Raw genomic sequence first — 9,716 nt, 5'->3', positions numbered from 1 at the left:
AAGCAGTGATTTATTTTTTTCAGTGTGTTTTTTATATGTAAAAGAAAAAAAACAACATTCATTTCTGAATTTCTTTCAGCTTGATCCCCCAGGCATTTAACCCACCTATTAAGACCATAAGAGTTGGATACACAAATCTTCTCATGCTGTCAATATCATCTGGAGATTTATCCTCAGGACGATCCATGCAGACCTGAGCAATGAACATCAATAAATTAAAAATGTCTCAACATGCTTACATTGGGATGCAGCCACAAACCAACCCAACCACACTCCTGGACCAGGCTCTCAGCTCTAGTAATATAGAACTATGTGTGTTCCGTGTGTGGCTCAACCATGTATCCTGGCCACATACGAGATGCTCAATGTCATCAGTCAAATGAATGCATCAGCCTAATAAAGGAAAAGAAGGGGGCTCTATAATTCACAATTCCCTGTAGCTTTTAAAAGTTACAAAGCCAACCTAATTGTCACCTTGGTCTCCATCATGGGAAAATAGGAAAAACAAAGTAGGATTGAAGGAAATAAATATAGATTTGACTTCCTTCTAACACTGAATAGTATTTCTCTTGTATTCCTAATAGAATAAAATTCTTCTTTGAGGAAGGCCAAGTTAATTTAACTTTAATTTGATCAATGAGGACCTTGCCAAACAAAGACTTAGACGTTTGGTTTCTTAACCAACTGTTGAGGAGCTAGTGAGAAACTTGTTGATCATTCTTATTTCAGACAGGTATTTGCTATTTTTTAGAGGACATATCAGTAAGAGATAGAGATAATATTTAAAAAATCAATAAAATATTTATTTTGCTGAGTGAAGTATGGTCTTTAAATATTGAAACCGAAGGGTTTTTTTCTATTTCTAGAATGCTCTTCTTGAAAGTTATATTTTGTTAAACTCCCACTTAGTTCGATATTTCTGAGAAAAGTTATTGTTTATTTTCCACTTTCAGCACGTATGTCTTCTTAATTTATTTATCTGTTTAAAATTTGTATTTTTTACTCCTAAATTGAGTGTTTATTTTTAAGGTCTAATTTAAATTTTCCTAAATAATATGCTTATAATACTATTTCTTGACATCAAATTTAGACATTGATTCCCTAGCATGAAAGATAAGGATGTAAATTTATATAGTATTTGGGTTCAAATTATAGGTAAGTACAGCATTTTAAAAAATATAGCTGAATATAAAATCTTTCTTATAACTATATTGCTATTTTTTTTTCTGATTACAGAAGCCATGCATACTATAATGAACCTTCTTGGTTTCCACCCAGATTTCTTTTATTCAGTCATTGCATCTGCCCTCCAGCTGCTGTGAGTGCTGGTTGCTAATGGCTCCTGCCCTGTTCAGAGATTATCTTCATCCTCACATCCTGGGCGGCTTCCATACAATGAATGACATTGCCTAGACCAAGGGACCAACTGTGTAGCAAAGTAAGTGTAGCATGGATATATAACCCCCAGATCACTAGTGCTACCACGTTAACACATGATCCAGTTGCTGCTAGCCTGATAAAGTGGTGGAACAGACAATTGAAGCTTGGAGGTAACTCCTGTATATCTTAAAACAATGGCTATCACATGATTTTGATAGGTAGTATAACATGGCGGCAGAACTAAGAGGTAGAAATAGAAGTGATCACATTCACTATTACTCTCAATGTTCACTAGGGCAGTCTGGGCTTCTGTCCTGGCTACTTAAGGCTCTGTGGGTCTCAGAAAGCAGACACTTCTGCCAGGAGCACAGCAGAGTCCCACTACACTTAAAACTGTGGATGCTATTGGTTACTTTAGGATTTTTATGCCAGCAGGCTAGCAGTCAAAGAAAAAAGTCACCATAAAAGTAAAGCTATCAACTCTGATCATTCTGGGGAAGTTGGGCTGCTGCTACATAAAGAAGGATAGGAAGGAATATGTTTGGCAGCCAGATGAACAAGTAAGACATCTCCTGGTGGTTTTAACTGTCGCGCCCGCCTCGCCAGCAAGGAAGGTGCGGCAACAGGAGTTCTTCTACAGTGCTTTATTGGGGATCCCTCTAAGCTTCAAGATGCGGAAGACCCTGAGCACAAGCTTTCACACAGTAATATACCCTCAGGGAAAGAGGAAGTAACAGAGATAGGTCAAAGTCAATCACAAGCGGTCACCAATAGGCCGAGTCAGAAAACCTCATATGCATACTTATGTAACAGACCTACAGATGTACTACGCATGCGCCACACTTGTTTACCTCAGCCAAGCCACCGGAAATCGGCGCCATCTTGTAATGGCGTCCGCGCTCCCCACATCTAACTATGAGAAAGAGAATAACTTTGGCCCTGATAAAGGTATACAAACCAGGGTATCAGACTCTTTGGGAGTAGGTAAGACCCCAAGTAATACACCTGCACCACCAGAAGTTGAGCAGAGGAAGAGGAAAATCAAATACAGATGATACATGAGGGAGATGTTTAATATCAGTTATGGTCTTGAGGTCAACTGCAGCAGGGGTGTGTGCAGTCCTCATGAATGAGTTCTTATGACCAATCAGAATTCCAGAGGAGCTGTATTAGATGGAGTGGATTTAACATGAGAAGCGAGTAGTTCTGAGTAGCGCAAAGTATAGACTGTAGAAGATAGTGCTGGTTTCCCACCCAGATCTCCTTTTCAGGCTCGTACACGTACACCCCAGCTCTCATAAGTGTTGGGTCCTAATGTCTCACAGTTGCTCTCTTCTCCAGGGAAATGTCCTCAGCCCATAGGAGCCACCTTGCATGGGAATATACACTTTTGGGGGTGGCTTATAGCCAAGGACTTAACTCTCTGAGTGTACAAAGGTCATCCCCTCACATCGAGGTAGGTCTTTGCTCTGTGTGGCAATGCATGTTCTGAAGCTCCCTACAGAATGAAGTGGAGGCTAGACATTCATACTTAGCTGCTTCCTCTTTCCTAAGAGCTTTCCCTCAATTAAAAGTATTTGCACAAGAATGCCTGTGTTAGACTCTGCTTCTAGGAAGTTCAAAACAAGACACACACTGCAAAACATTCAGTGATGCAGAAAAATATTTTTAAATCATTCACAGTCCTACTTTATAATGTTTACCATCAATGATAATACATAGGCTTCCAGATGTTTCTTTACTTATTGAAACATTTATACAAAATGAAATTATGTGGGTTTATCATTTGCATTAAATGAGATATATAGGTTTCTGTGTATATGTACACTTATATGTGTACATATGTGCATGTATAGACACATACTATGTGGTAGATATATATTGAAATCAATAAATAGAATTATATCATTTTATAGATATCTTATGTTTAAATGTACAATTATTTAACCAATTCCCTATTAGTCCTAATAGTCATATTAAGTGCTGTGATAAAAGTATTTATATAGTCAGCTGTCCATATCCATGGGTCTGTATCCATGGATTCAACAAACCACAGATCAAAAATATTAGAAAAAAATAACAATACACCAATAAAACTATAAACAAAAATACAGCATAACAACTACAAACATAGCATTTACTTTGTATGAGGTATTATAAGTAACATAGAGATGATTTAAAGTATATGGGAGGGTGTGAGTAGGTGATATGAAAATACTATGCCATTTCACAAAAGGCTTGAGCATCTGCCAATTTTGGTATTCACAGGGGTCCTGGAACCAATGCCCCTCAGATACCAATGATGACTCTACATACGTCTTTGCATAATTAGCCAATTATTTTTCTGAGATAAAGTTTTAGAAGTGTAACTTCTAGGTTAAGGTGCACATAATTTAAAGATTTTATTTCCTTCTGGCAAATTGCCTTTAAATGCAATCTGTATGAGACTGCCAGTTTCCCCACATCTTTGCCAACTCCTGGTTTGGTGCTCTGTTAACCTAAATACTAGAACTGACAATTTAGAGCATAAGTTTTAGAATGGCCAATTGAATTGAATAATAAAATTATTGACTTAATTTAATATTTTGAACAAACGCTTAAAATACAAGGAAAAACATCAAAAAAAAAAAAAAACTATTAAGTGCCTACATGCCCAGTGCTTAAGATAATGTCACTGAATTTTTATCATTTTAAGGGGTAAGTTTCATCCTTACCCATTATAACAATGAAGAAACTCTCAGTGAGACAGGCTAACTTGCATATATTTACAGAGCTAGTTTGATATTTAACACAACTTGATGTGCATGACTCCTAAGCCCTGACTTTTCTTCATAACCCACTGTTTCCCACAGGCTGGAGCTCAGGTCAATGACTGCCTGCACTGCCACAGCTAAATGGTCACAGCCAAACCAGATAGATCATATACCTGGATTTGAAAGAGGGGGAAAAAAAAGATATAAAAGTTCTCAGAACAATAAAACAAAAGTTCACTTTAGATGAAGCCTCTGGGGATTATTCATAAAAGGCTTTAGAAATCCAGAGGATTTTTAGACACAAACGGAGGCTTAAAGGGCATCTGGACTGTCCTCTTTCCATTTTCTTCGACTGACGTCTCCATTTATAAATGGAAAATTGTAAAGAGGCAGATGTCAGTGAGATTGTCAGGCAATAACCAGTTTATTCACCATTTCAAGGCTCCAAAGGGAATTGCTAAAACTTGAGCCATCTTTTCATTCAGGTAGAAAATTTTAAGAATAAAATGGAAGATCAAAACTCTATTTGAAGAAATTAGCTTTGAGGATTGAAAGTAAAAATGGACTAGCTATTTCGTAGAGCCGAAAGAATGGCTTATGGTTAGTATGCTGTGACTGTGGCCTGGGCACCAGGGAGAACTTGGTCTGATATCCACGGCCCCATGGGCAGGGGACTGGCTGTCACCCCAGCTACTTTTATACATACTGACCTCATCAGTTCTGAACTGAGAGAAAGCCCGGGCAGGATGAAGGAAGCAGGATGAACTTTAGGCCTTTACTGTGTGTCATCCTCCCTACTTTGGTTGAACATGGCTCCATCTCTTTGGTCCTGTATCTTGACACATTTAGAATCACGGAGATGACTTTTAAAAATCCTAATGTTGCACTCTAGACCTATAAATCTCTAGCTCTGGGAAACAGACATCAGGCTGGGTAACTCCAAGGTGACACCACAATTGAAACCAAATATAATTCCAACTCATCCCTTCTTTCTCCAATATCATCATCGATCATCCCAGGCCAGAATGCCTGCTAACTTTTCAAATGAAAGTTTTGGTAGGTATCAATATTGTGATTTTTAAAATAATAAGAGAAAAAAGATAGATAAAAAGATACAGTGTATCATTGGGGGGTTGGAGAGGGTAGGTGGGAATTCTGTATTTTCTGCTAAATTTTGCTGTGAAACTAAAACTGCTCTAAAAAATAAAGTCCATTAAATACGCTTATTAAAAAAAGCTTGAAAACCAAAAAAAGAAAGAAATAGTAGTAGATGGGCTTACTAATATTAATCTTGCCAGGGAGTGCGTTGGCTGTGCAGCTCGAGGGAAACTAAGTATATGTCCACTAACAGCTCAGTTGCATCTCTCTGTCCTTATCACTTTACTTTTATTTTATTTACTAGCTGGCTCAGATTAGAGAACTATTGATGAGACTCAGTTCCCCCAGAACCCAAATGATATAGCCTGTATGTGCCTTTTAAAACCTAGTAACAGAGTTCTTCTTTTTTTTCCACACTTGAAAGCCTGTCCTGGGCCACTTCTTAAGTCCCTCCCTCTTGTCTGAATCAGTTCCCAAGCCATAGGCTCTTTTGCTGAGCTGTGATGACTTGTCTACTCTAAGGCCAAAGGGCTGATCACATCACCTGGACCAGGTGACTAGCTCTACCCACTGCCAGGTACTTAGGTGCTCCAAAAGACTATTTCTGTCACCACCCACAACAGGTATGAGATGGGCTAGTGAAATAAGAAATTCTGCCCATGTTTGGGACATCAAGAGGAGCTATTTATGGGATTTGATTTATGGGATATACTTTGCATATTCAACTGTGTGGCAACCAGCATCTGAATGTCAGAGTATATCAGTAGGAAAACTTGGCTTTGGATTTTTGTTTTGTTTTGTTTTGCTTTTCCTTTGATGCATTAGAAAGATGGGAAAAGCATTTCTCTTCACCTTCAGAGAAAGGTTAAACTTTAAGCAGTTCCTGCCCTCAAGGAAAGAAGGAACCCAGATTTTTCAGTTGCTAATGATTCTGGCTTTGGGTTTAATGGGCCTTAAAGGTTTAATGAGGAAAACAACAATCACAACAAACTAAGGAGAATGGATGGGGCAAGAAGGGCAGAGAGGAAGTGCCTCTTGAGAAACTTGAAAAGAGAAAGGACTTTTCCCCAGATTGAAATATTTTGAAGGACTAAGGACAAGTAGAGAAGGGGATAGGGTCAGGCTATCTGAAGGGCCTCTGTCTGAAGATTTGTGACACTCAGGAGCCCCTAAATGAAAAAGGCCCTGTACCCTGGGGGCAACTGGTGGGGTTGGTGAATACAGGCACTCCTTGGTAACCTCAGGGGATTGGGTCCAAGGACCCCTCTGGGTACCAAAATTAAAGGATGCTCAAGTCCCTGATACAAAATAGCATGTATTTGCATATAACCTACCTCTCCTATGCTTTAAATCACTCCTAGATGATACATAATACCTAACACAATGTACAGTTGATCCTTGAAGAATGAGGAGGTTAGGGACTCCAACTCCTGCTCCAACAGTCAAAAATCAATATATAACTTTTGACTCCCCTAAAATGTGACTACTAATAACCTACTGCTGACCAGAAGCCTTACTCATAACATAAACAGAGGATTAGCACATATTTGGTATGTTACATGTATTATGTACTGTATTCTTACAAAAGTAACCTAGAAAAAAGAAAATGTTATTAAGAAAATCACAAGGAAGAGAAAACGTATTTACTATTCATTAAGTGGATAGTAAGTTAATCATCATAAAAATCTTCTTCCTGGTGATCTTCACATTGAGTAGGCTAAGGGGAAGGAGGAGGAGGAAGGGTTAGTTTTGTTGTCTTAGAGGTGAAAGGAAATCTGTGTGTAAGTGGACCTGTGGAGTTCAAAAGTTGAAACCCACGTGTTCAAGGGTCAACTGTAAATGTCATGTAAAAAGTTATTATACTGCATTTTTAAATTGGTATCATTCTTTATTGCTGTATTGTTATTTTTTATTGTTAGTGGTTTTTTTTTGTTTTTTAGTATTTTCAATATGTGGTTGGTTGAATCCATGCATTTGTTGATACAAAGTATCAACTGTAAATCCTACATTTATACTTTGCCAAGTGGAAGCACAACTGAAGAAAGCCCTGAGTTAGGCCAGTGGTTTATGACACAGAATCTGGCAGTTCACATTTGTCAGTCATTTTGGTAAACAGTAGCGTTTGGTGACTGGAAGTAGATAGAGGCCTAGATCTTCTCTGACCCCCAGCCCCTTGTTTGGCACCAAGTGTTGTAATGAAAACAAGACTTAGCAACAAGGCACACAAACTGTCACTGTGCATCAGCGATTTAATCCAAGATTGACAAACGTGATCCTGATGGCTCACCTTCCTGTCAGGTTAGGCACAGAGTCCTTTGTTAAGTAAGGGGACAAATGGGGTCCCATATCTTATTTCCGGAGGAGGGATTCTCGATAGGGAACTTAATACTTTTTAAATTGTTACACACAGGCAGAGGTTACCTTATAAGCAGGTACATCACTTTTTATCATGAAGTGCTTGTAAATAACTTCCCCGGCAACATAACATCATATATTAATTCTCATGCAGTCCCGCTATGTCAAGCTAACCTTCCTGGTAATAGGGTTACATCAATACTAATACAAGAATCTTGATAACTCCAAACCACTAGCTATTAAATAAAGACAAATGCTATCAGTAACCCCTTCTCACCGTCTCCCCTTGTGCATTACTAGCCTGTTCTAGCATCATTATCTTGCCTGGGCTACTGCAGGCCTCTTCAACTGAATTACTTGTTATTTTTTAGCCTTTCATAGCCACAGTGAGATTTTAATAATCTGATCATCTCATTTCCATTTTTTAAACACTGGAATGGCTTCTAATTATTATTGAAAGGAGATAAAATCTCATAGTTGTGGTTCTATATGATCTGGCCCCTGCTTCCCTAATCCTTGTCTTCTTTTTGCTTTCCATCCACACTGTTCCTGTTTTATTTCCTTAAACACGACAAAAGTGGTTGCTGATTTTTTTCCTTTTCCCAGGACATTTACTCTGGTATTTTCTCTGCTTGGAATGCTGTTTCTTCAGATTTCCACATGGCAATCTCCCTTTTATGATTTTAAATTTCAACTCAAAAGTCACTTCCATAAACACAATAGCAAAACTAGCCTTCATCCCATGCTCATTTCTCTGTTATTTTCTTTGTAGTACATAGCTCTGTCTAAAATTAATTTTTTTGCTTAGCTGATTTTATGTCTTCCTCAAGTAGAATGTCAACTTTCTTTTTCATTCACCCTTAAGTCCCTAGGACCTACAACAGCACTTGGCATACAGTAAGTGTTCAGTTAACATCTACAAAATTTTACAAATGGAAGATGTGCATTGGTACTACCGCCTGCAATTTCTTCCCAGCCAATTATATTTTTGAAAAGTAAGAAGGAAAATATTCCCCCCCTCTTTGTGACAGACTCAACTGTTGGAAGGGTAGGAGAGCTGGAAAAATCTCAACAGCAGGCTTGCCTGGACCCCAGCCTGATGGAGTTCAGTATGGCTGCTCTTTTGCTCTTTGAGCTGCTGCAATCCTGCTGCAGCCTCATCCGTTGGTTGCCAAATTGCCTGAAAGAGTCACAACCACCATACAAGATTCTCTTCCCTATTGTACTAATAGTCTTCAATGAAATGCTCTGAGAGCATGACCATCTTATTAGAAGACAAAAAAAAAAAAAAAAAAACACCTTTTCTCTCTTTGTGTTAAACTCACTTGGAACAGAGCTCCCATGACTAGACTGTTTAGGTTATTGTTATGGGCTAAATTGTGTACCCCCAAAATTCACATATTGAAGTCAATCCCCTAGTATCTCAGAATATGACTATATTTGGAGATAGGGTTTTTAAACAGATAACTAAGGTTAAATTAGGTCATTAGGGGTGGGTCCTAATCCAGTATGACTTGTCTTTATAGGAAGAAATTAGGACACAGGCACACACAGTGAAAAGACCATGGGTAGGCACAGAGAGAAGACGGTTCTTATGCACAGAATTGTACTCCTCCAAAATTCGTAATGCTATAGCCCTACTCCCAGTACTCAGAATGTGACAGTATTTGGAGATACAGCAATTAAAAGGATAATTAAGTTGAAGTGAGACCATTAGCATGGGTCCTAATCCAATCTGACTGATGTTCCTACGAGAAGAGGAGGGTAGGACATACAGAGAAGCACTGGGGCGTGTACACCCTGGGGAAAGGCCATGTGAGGATGAAACAAGAAGGCAGCCATCTGCAAGTCACAGAGAGATGCCTCAGGACCAACCCACCCTGAAGTCACCTTGATCTTGGACTTCTAGCCTCCAGAACTGTAAGGAAATAAATTTCTGTTATTTAAGCCACTCAGTCAATAGTATTTTGTTATGGCAGCCCTGGCAAACTAATACAATTATGAAATTCTACAGGCAGCTTTTTCAACTCACAGTGAGTTCCTTTTCTTGACTCGCATATATCCAAGTGTGGGTCTTACAGCAAGTACAACATTACTCAGAACTACCACTCCTCCTAAAGTTTGATGGAT

General features: G+C 38.7%; 1 long non-coding RNA gene across 1 annotated transcript; it reads left to right on the top strand.

The window, feature by feature from the left end:
- Positions 1-2,223: 2,223 nt before the first annotated feature.
- LOC123644807 lies at positions 2,224-9,525 on the top strand. The gene is made up of 3 exons (XR_006737286.1): positions 2,224-2,836; positions 8,452-8,483; positions 9,113-9,525. It is a non-coding gene; the product is annotated as an uncharacterized LOC123644807 (long non-coding RNA).
- The last annotated feature ends 191 nt before the right edge of the window (positions 9,526-9,716 follow it).

This window comes from Lemur catta, chromosome 9 (assembly GCF_020740605.2).
Source record: "Lemur catta isolate mLemCat1 chromosome 9, mLemCat1.pri, whole genome shotgun sequence".
In the NCBI taxonomy this organism is placed as follows: Eukaryota; Metazoa; Chordata; class Mammalia; order Primates; family Lemuridae; genus Lemur; species Lemur catta.
This window is presented reverse-complemented; position numbering and strand designations above follow the sequence as displayed.